The sequence below is a fragment of the Castor canadensis genome, chromosome 2, assembly GCF_047511655.1.
Source record: "Castor canadensis chromosome 2, mCasCan1.hap1v2, whole genome shotgun sequence".
In the NCBI taxonomy this organism is placed as follows: domain Eukaryota; kingdom Metazoa; phylum Chordata; class Mammalia; order Rodentia; family Castoridae; genus Castor; species Castor canadensis.
In genome coordinates, this window is record NC_133387.1 from 162,882,542 (window position 1) to 162,892,918 (window position 10,377).

General features: G+C 38.4%; 1 pseudogene; it reads left to right on the forward strand.

Annotated features, from left to right (window-relative positions):
- Positions 1-8,381: 8,381 nt before the first annotated feature.
- LOC141418442 (eukaryotic translation initiation factor 5 pseudogene) lies at positions 8,382-9,134 on the forward strand (annotated as a pseudogene).
- The last annotated feature ends 1,243 nt before the right edge of the window (positions 9,135-10,377 follow it).

Consider the following 10,377-nt stretch of genomic DNA (forward strand, 5'->3'; position numbering starts at 1 on the left):
AAACTATATAAATTGCATAGAAAAAAACAATAAAATGAAATGTATAAATAATAAGTTCTTAGAAGAAGACATATGAGTATTAAAAATAGGTGAAGAAATTTTTAGTGTCACCAATAAAGAAGCAAATATAAATGAAATGTCATTTCTATGGAAAGATTTTCTCTTTCTTTGTTTTTTTCTTATTGAAATATGGGAAGAGTCTAACACACTGGCATCAGGTTCTTGAGGCTATTATAAATTACCAATCTCAAATATATCATGATTCAGGAAGTTCTAAAAGTTTACTTACTTTTAATGTGTTATTTATTTATGTAATTTCCAGTGCTAGGAATCAATCCAGAGCCTTACACATACTAGGCAAGCACTTTACCACTGAACTACACCCCTAGCCCCAGAAATTTCAAGTGAAAAATCATCAACATTCACAGATAATCATCAACATTGCTAATTGTAATGTAAATCTGGAGATCATCAGTGTGGTTATAGTTAAGAAAACGTGTACAATAAAACACTGTATTGGTCAGTGGTCTCCAGAGAGGAGACAGAGATGAGGAAGATTGTGGTTTGAAGCCAGCCAGGAGAAACAGTTCTGTGAGACCCTATCTTGAAAAAACCCTTCGCAAAAAAGGGCTGGTGGAGTGGCTGAAGGTATAGGCCCTGAGTTCAAACCCCAGTACTAAAAAAAAAAAAAAGCATGGTGAAACAGAGAAAAGTAGGGAAAAAACCCTTGGCTTTGAAGCCACAACCACAATGTAAGTCAGGCAAACCTAGTGACAACAGACTGGCAGCTCTAGCCACAGGATGAGCTTTAAATGTAGTGGGGGGACTTGGGGTGACAATGACTCTTCTGGCATGGTAGGCCAGCACTAGAGAAGAAATCCACTGCATTTGAAGACAAATCTGTATTTTCCTCCTCAGTTCCTCTCCAAGTACCTGGTGGTGCAGGGTAGAGTCCACCTCTCAAAGCAGGCAGACAGCACAGCCCAGAAGAGGCTGCAAACCTCCCTTGCCAGCACTTCCATATTAAGCCGGAATCTGGCTCCTCCACTGCTCTATTGTTAAAACAGCTTACAGAAAAACTGAACAACATATTCCTGCTGCTTTGGTGAGTGATCCTGCAGGAATTACACATTTTCTGTGTAAAACAGAAAATGTAATTTTTGTTGATGGTACCAGGGTTTGAACTCAGGGACTTTGCTTGTTAGACAGGCCTTCTACCATTTGAGCCATGCCTCTGGCAGAAAAGATAATGTTTAAATGTATTCTTATGTTGAACTTCTTAAAGAAATATATGTGACAATTAGATTTAATGAAAACCTGAGTTGGTATTAGTGAAAAAAAGAGGGAAAGATTAATATTCCAATGAGAGCAGAAAAAATAGAAACAGACCCATTGAGGCATTTAGTCTTTTCAAGTTTAAAGCACGCAAAGTCCGTTGTCGTTTATAAGATCGTCTTCCTTGGTTTATTTTTTGGCTGATACATGAAATCATTAATATTGTACATAATAATAGTATTTCATGTGACATTTCAATATCTATATACATTCTATAATGCTTACATAAGTTTAAACACAGCCGTTCCTCAACATCAACTGTTCATTGTGAAAATGCTCAACAGTCATTGTTACAGCATTTTGAGACACAATACATAACTTTTTTTTTTTTTTTGCTATAATGGGGCTTGAACTCATGGCCTTCGCCTTGAGCCACTCCACCAGCCCTTTTTGTAATGGGTATTTTCAAGATAGGGTCTTGTGAAGTATTTTTCCAGGCTGGCTTTGAACTGTGATCCTCCTGATCTCTGCCTCCTGAGTAGCTAGGATTACAGGTGTGAGCTACTGGTGCCCAACCATAATTATTTATTTTCACTGTACAATTCCACACCAGAGTGTCTCACTCCTATCTCACTGTAACTTAGTATCCATGATCAATGTTTCCCTGTCCCTCCCTCTGCACTACCCTCCCCAGCCTCTGGTAACCACCATTCTACCCTCACCTTCTATGAGATCAACCTTTTTATATTACACACCCAAGTGAGATCATGTGCTGCTTGTTATTTTTTGCCTTGTTTATTTCACTTAACATATGATATCCAGGCTCATCCCTGTTGTTGCAGATGGTAGGATTCCATGCTTTATGTAGGTAAATAGTATTCCACTGTATACATATGCCACATTCTCTTTATTCATCAGTTGATGGACACCTAGATTGATTCTATATCTTGGCAACTGTGAATAGGGTTGCAGTAAACCTGGGAATGCAGATGTCTCTTCAATATACTGCTATCATTTCCTTTCAATATTTACTCAGCATGGGATTGCTGGATGGATGGTAGTTCTCTTTGTAATTTTTGGAGGCACTCCATACTGTTTTCTGTAACAGCTTATACTAATAGTAATTTCATTCTCACAATGGTATAAGGGTTCCCTTTGCCCACCCTTCCCAGCATTTTATCTTTATTTTTTTATAATAGCTACTCTTATTATAGTTTTGATTTGAATTTCCCCACTGATTAGTGATTAAACATTTTTTTCACCTACCTGTTGGCTATTTGAATGTCTTCTTTTGAGCAATGTCTCTTTAAGTCTATTGCCCATTTTAATTGGGTTCTTTGTGATTTAACTGTTGAGGTTTTTTTAACTCCTTACTAAGCTCTCTTCAGATGAGCCATTTTTACATATTCTCCCTATTCTGTAGGTGGTCTCTTCACTCTGATAGTTATTCACCTGGCTGTAGAAGCTTTTTAGTTTGGTGAAATCCTATTTGTCTACTTATGTCATTCTTTTTTTTTTTTTTCTTGTTTTTTGGGATCTCATTCAAGAAATCCTTGCCCATTCAAATATCTTGAAGTGTTTTGCCTATGCTTTCCTCTAGCAGTTTCATTGTTTCAAGTCTTAAATTTAAGTCTTTAGTTCATTTTTTAGTTCATTTTTGCAACTGGTAATACACATGGGTGTAGTTTCATTCTTCTTTATACGGACACCAAGTTTTCCCGGCCTTAGTGACTAAGAAAACCGTCTTTTCTTTAATGTAGGCTCTTGACAACTTTGTTGAAAATAAGTTGACTGTAGATGCATGAGGTTACTTCTGGATAGTCAATTCTGTTCTCATTGGTCTGTGTGTCTGTTCTATCCAATACCATGCTGTTTTGATTAAGCTTTGTTGTATATTTAGAGTTCAGGTAGTGTAGTACAACCAGCATTTTCTTTTTGCTCAAGATTGCTTTGATATCACAGCTTCGTGGTACATACCTATATTCCCCTCACTTTGGAGGCTGAGAAAAGAGTATCATAAATTCAAGGCCAGACTGGGCTGCATAGCAAGACACTGTCGGAAAAAAAAAAAAAGACAAAAATACTACTTTGGCCATTCTGAGCCTTTTGTGCCTCCACATGGATTTGAATATTCTTCTTTCTATCTCTGTGAAGAAGGTCATGGGCATTTTGATGAGGATTGCACTGCATTTGTAAATTGTTTTGGGAAGTATGGACATTTTAACAATATTAATTCTACTACATGACTATGGGAGGCTTTCCATAATTTTGTGCCAATGTCTTTTATCAGAGTTTTATAATTTTCCTTGTTTCTACAATGAATATTTTTCACTTCCTTTATTAAATATATTCATAAGTTGGATTTGGGGCAGTAGCTATTATGAAAGGGATTCTTTTCTCAGAAATCTGGTTATTGGTGTATAAAAATGCTGCTGATTTTTTTCATGTTGATATTGTACCTGCAACTTTACTGAATTCATGTCATCTGCAATCAGGAATAATTTTTTTGGTCTTTTTTTATTATTATTCATTTATTCACATGTGCATACATTGTTTGGGTCATTTCTCTCCCTTGTCCCCCTCCCCCACTCACTTCCAGGCAGAACCTGTTCTGCCCTTATCTCTAATTTTGTTCTAGAGAAGACATAAGCATAATAAGAAAGACAAAGCATTTTTGCTAGTTCAGTTAAGGATAGCTACACAGAGAGATTCCTAGCATTGCTTTCATGTACAAATGTGTTACAATCCACGTTGATTCATCTCTAACTGATCTTTACACTGGTTCCTGATCCCCTTCTTATGATAACCTCTGTCACTTTAAGGTTTCTGTATTAGTTCCTCTGGAGTGGGGACATCAAATACTTTCATGTTTTGGGTTTTCTACCTATTCCCATATCTCCCGTATGTGCTCTCCCCTTGTTATGTGATCCAAGTCCAACCACATTGCTGTATTTGCCCTAGATCTAAAGTCCACATATGAGAGAGAACATATGAGTTTTTGTCTTCTGAGCCTGGCTAAGCTTGCTCAGAATGATGTTCTCCAGTTCCATCCATTTACTTACGAATGATAAGATTTCATTCTTCTTCATGGCTGAGTAGAATTTCATTGTGTATAAATACCATGTTTTCTTGATCCATTCATCAGTAGTAGGTCATCTTGATTGTTTCCATAACTTGGTGCAATCAGGAATAATTTGACTCCTTACTTTCTATTTGTATGCCTTTTCTTTCTTTCTTTTGCCTAATTTCTGTGGCAAAGGCTACTAGAACTATATTAAAAGAAGTGGTAAGAGTGGTAAGAGTGATGGGTTTGTCATATTTAGCCTTTATTAGTTGAAGTATGTGACTTCTGGACCCAATTTGTTCAGACTTTTTTTTAATCATGAAGTGTTGCTGACTTTTATCAAGTGCTTTTTCTGTATCTCTTAAGACATTCATGTGATTTTTGTCCAGTTCTGTTGATGTGATATATTACATTTCTTGAACCATCCTTGCATCCTTGGGAAAAATCCCACTTGATCATGATGAATGGTATTTTTGATATACCAGATTTGATTTGCTAATATTTTATTGGTAACTTTTGTATCTGTGTTCATTAGAGACCTACAGTTTTCTCTTTGTGTGTGTGTGTGTGCCCCCTGGTCTGGTTTTGGTATCAAGATAATTCTGACTTTATAGGAAATGTTTGGAAGAAGTCCCTCTTTTCAATTTTTTGGAATAGTTTGAATAGAACTGGCATTAGTTCTTCCTCAAGTGCTTGATAGGATTAATCAGTGAAACTATAAAAAAAACCCATATAAAATTAATAATAATTTTAAAAACTGCTAGCCAATAAATTTTCATTGCAAAAAAAGTTATGTATACCAGGAACTCTCCTATGTGCTAGGGTCACGCAGATGACCAGAAGACAAGCTTTCCCCTTGTTGGAGCTCAGTGTTGCGAGAGGGTAGACAGGGCAAAAACAATCCTACCACAGAAAGACAGACACAAAGACAGATGGCACCCAGGGGTTTGAGCATCACAACACAGTGACTTGAATTGGATTTCTGAAGATATCTGCAATTACCAACTCTTCAAACTGCTTAGATATTGAAGCAACAGGATTAAAGAAAATAAAAAGGTATGATTAATTCAGTCAACTTTGGAGTCTTGAGTCTAATATCAGGGTAAAAATTCTCAAATGCCCACAGCCTCTCAAAATTATAAATTTAAAAATTAACAATCTGTTAAAAATGTTAACAAACAGAAATCCCCAGTTTCTGTTCCTTTTTGATTTTATAGTAAAGAAACTGGAGTTTGAGTCAGGGCCTCACACTTGTTAGGCAGGTGCCCTATCACTTGAGCCACACAGCCAGTCCATTTTTGTGATGGGTTTTTTTGAGATAGGGTCTCATGAACTATTTGCCTGGGCTGGTTTTGAGCCACGATCCTCTGGTCTCTGCTTCTTGAGTAGCTAGGATTACAGGCGTGAGGCACTGGTGCCCCATCCCGCAGTTTGAGCTACTTTCTGGCATTTTCCAGTTAGATATACCAAAGTAACACAACATAAAAAAATATAATGGTGAGGCTGGGCATGGGGGCACAGGTCTGTAATAGCTCGTGGGAGGCAGAGGCAGGAATATGGTGAGTTTGAGGTCAGCTTGGGCTACTTAGTGAAACTCTGTCTCAAAAAAAGCAAATAATGACTGGGAGCATGGCTCGAGTCATAGTGCACCTGCCTGCAAGTACTCTGGCTCATGGCCCTGTCCCCACCAGGCTGCCAGCTCAGCACTACCTATATGGAAGTGAAGTCGCTGAAAAAGCCTTCCTGCTGCTCCAAGGTGGCACCGGCTGCTCCTTCCCTCTCTGCCTGCCCCACAGCTAAACCCAGATTCCAGTATCTCTTCCTTGCAGTCCTAGACAAGCTGTGATGGGCTGTGTCTTTATTTGATAAAATGGGCTTTTGTGTGGCCATTGCTACCTGTTTGGGGGAAACATAGAGAGCAGATAAGCAAGTAAGGAGTCGACAGCCTCAGTGGCAAACTTTCATGTCAGAAATGGAGAAGTCTTGCAATCATTCACATCATTCCTTCTCCAAACAGAAGATACCAAAAAGTTGCCATCAAAGATCTCTTCAAGTCCACACTGGTGGCTCATGCCTGTAATTCTAGTTACTTGGGAGACTGAGATCAGGAGGATCAAGGTTCCAGGCAATCCCAGGCAAAGAAAATTTATGAGACCCCACCTTAATGGAAAAAAGATGAGAATGGTAGTGCACAACTGTTATTCCAGCCACAACAGGAAGCATAAAATAAGATTGCTTCCAGGCCAAGACAAAAATTGAGACCCTATCTCCAAAATAACTAGAGAAACAGGGGCTTGAAGTTGGGTCAAATGGTAGAGCACCTTCTTAGCAAGCTCAAAGTCCTGAGTTCATCAAAATGGATCAAGGATCTTAATATCAGACCACAAACTCTAAAGTTGATATAGGAAAGAGTAGGAAATACTCTGGAATTAGTAGGTATAGGTAAGAACTTTCTCAATGAAACCCCAGCAGCACAGCAACTAAGAGATAGCATAGATAAGTGGGACCTCATAAAGCTAAAAAGCTTCTGTTCATCAAAAGAAATGGTCTCTAAACTGAAGAGAACACCCACAGAGTGGGAGAAAATATTTGCCAACTATACATCAGACAAAGGACTGATAACCAGAATATATAGGGAACTTAAAAAACTAAATTCTCCCAAAACTAATGAACCAATAAAGAAATGGGCAAGTGAACTAAACAGAACTTTCTCAAAAGAAAAAATTCAAATGGCCAAAAAACACATGAAAAAATGCTCACCATCTCTAGCAATAAAGAAAATGCAAATTAAAACCACGCTAAGATTCCACCTCACCCCTGTTAGAATAGCCATCATCAGCAACACCACCAACAACAGGTGTTGGTGAGGATGCGGGGAAAAAGGAACCCTCTTACACTGTTGGTGGGAATGTAAACTAGTACAACCACTCTGGAAAAAAATTTGGAGGCTACTTAAAAAGGTAAACATTGATCCACCATTTGATCCAGCAATACCACTCTTGGGGATATACCCAAAAGACTGTTACTCCAGAGGCACCTGCACACCCATGTTTATTGCGGCGCTATTCACAATAGCCAAGTTATGGAAACAGCCAAGATGCCCCACCACTGACGAATGGATTAAGAAAATGTGGTATCTATACACAATGGAATTTTATGCAGCCATGAAGAAGAACCAAATGTTATCATTTGCTGGTAAATGGATGGAATTGGAGAACATCATTCTGAGTGAGGTTAGCCTGGCCCAAAAGACCAAAAATCATATGTTCTCCCTCATATGTGGACATTAGATCAAGGGCAAACACAACAAAGGAATTGGACTTTGAGCGCATGATAAAAGCTTTAGCACACAAGGGAGGAGTGAGGATAGGTAAGACACCTAAAAAAATTAGCTAGCATTTGTTGCCCTTAAAGCAGAGAAACTAAAGCAGATACCTTAAAAGCAACTGAGGCCAATAGGAAAAGGGGACCAGGAACTAGAGAAAAGGTTAGATCAAAAAGAATTAACCTAGAAGGTAACACCCATGCACAGGAAATCAATGTGAGTCAATGCCCTGTATAGCTATCCTTATCTCAACCAGCAAAAACCCTTGTTCCTTCCTATTATTGCTTATACTCTCTCTACAACAAAATTAGAGATAAGGGCAAAATAGTTTCTGCTGGGTATTGAGGGGGTAGCGGGGAGAGGGAGGGGGTGGAGTGGGTGGTAAGGGAGGGGGTGGGGGCAGGGGAGAGAAATGACCCAAGACTTGTATGCACATATGAATAATAAAAAAAAGTCCTAAGTTCAAATCCCTCCATCTATAAGATGGTCTTTTCATCTTCTTGATAAGCCAAAATGGCTGCCAACATCAACCACAGTGTGTCAGATCTGACTCTACAACATGCCCCATCTGATTGCCAAGGTTAAGGGCAAAAGAAATAGAATCAAGACAGAGTCAAAGTGACAGACCTTGCAAATGTGCCTAATAAGCCTCACTGCGTTCCACCGGCTATTTTGGTTGTGAGCAGAGAGCACAGACCCAACTTGATAGCTAGAATGATGGTTATTATGATACTAAATAAGCAGCAGGACATGTTGGATGGACTTATGTAAGAAAAATAGTTCTCTGTCCTGAGTGTAAGAACCTTGAAACAGATTTATTGTCGACCCAAAGAAGTAAACACCAGGCAATTCTACAAAGCCATGGCTATCAAGACATGCCTGACACACGTCATAGATTCTGTACATTCCCCCTCAAAAGCCCACCTAAGAATAGTGATGATGATGCAGGAAAGAAAGAAAAGGAAAAGAAAACCAGAAAGGGCAAAGGCAGGGACGATGCTCTGTATACAGTAGTGAGACTCATGCCCTCTACCACTGAGTGAAATCAGTCCTCCTCAAGCTCAGGAGGAGCAGGAGGAGGAAGGGCCGGGGAAGAGGAAGAGGAGGAAATGGGGGGAGGAGGAGTGGGGGGAGGAGGGGGGAGGAAGAGGAGTGGGGGTAGCACAGAGGATGAAATCAGAGACCATGCAAAAGTTCTAACCCTCAGGATGACTTGGGAAGAAATGCAGAAGAGTGTGTCAATGTCCTGTTTGATTTTGCTAAGAAAAAGAAAGAAGAGAGCACTTCTGATTCATCTGACAAAGAAATTTTTGCTGAAGGAAAAGCTCTGGATGAGAAAGCCGTGGGCCTTCATGTTCTGACTTTCTTTTTAAAGAGAAGATTAGAAAACAAATTAAGAAACAAGGCACATTTCCCAAGATTTCATCCAACAACAAAGTGTTTAGACAAAACTGCATCTTTTTTCCCTGATATCATAGTTTGTTCTTTAACACCTTTTGCATTTGGATGGTGGTAGCTTATGTGTTTTAGATTTTAGTTTTTATCTTGCCAAAATAAATGTTACTGTGTTTTTTTAAAAAAATAATAATAATATTGGGATGTACTGGGGGACATGGCTCAAGTGGTACAGTACTTGCCTTGCAAGCACAGGCCCTAAGTTCAAGCTCCAGTACTAACAAAACAACAACAAAAATCCAACTGGAAAATATTTCCTATCCTCAGATGCTCTGAGCCTAGAGGAATAAATGTTAGTTTTGTTAACCTGCCTGGGCCATGGGGTGCCCAGATGTTTCATTAAACATTATTCTGAGTATGTCTGTGAGAACTTTTCTCTATGAGAGTAACTTTGAATCAATACACTGAGTAAAGCAGGCTGTGTTCTGTAGGCTCCACCCCATCCCATGGAGACTTACACAAAAAGAAAGAGAATTCACTTTCCCTGACTGCCTGTGAGCTGGGCATCAGTCTTCTGCCTTTTAACACAGACTTGGGCTGGAACTCACACCATTGGCTCTCCTGGGTCTCCTTGGATATGGAAGGAAAGTGTATAAGCCTCTGCGGAGACCCAGACAGACTGCAGATGTTGGGGTTTCTGTGACAATTTCAGCCACTGAACAGAACTTTTAAATGCAGACATGCATCTGAGATGTGACAAGAAGTGAAACATAAAATTTCATTGACAGGTTAAAGTAAAACAGACAATGATTATTATTATAAAAACCATTAATCTGATGTCAAAAAAACAATTATTAAGGACTTTGAAATATTCAGGAAAACAGAAAAATAAATTGACAGTTCATATGACTATTAAGAGAGACATTAGCTTTATAATTCTAAAAATATGATATCTTCTTTGAGCCAACAAATGTATATAAATGTTTTATTTTTAAATATAAAATATGAATTATAATTATATAAGCATTGACTATGACATATAAATTTTAAAATATGAAAAATTAAAATGTATTAATAAAGATCATTATATTAATAGTGATTGTTACTTTATTTTTTTCTCATTTTAGAGTTACCCCATTCATAACATTAAACAACAGATCTTCTTTTTTTTTTTGGCAGTACTCAGTGCTCTATCACTTGAACCACACCCCCTAAACACCATATCTTTGAAAACTGGATTTAATTTTGCCGTTTAATTTCATTCAAGTGATGAGTCTGAGGCCACACTCTGCATTATGTTTTTTTCCCATCTGTCTTC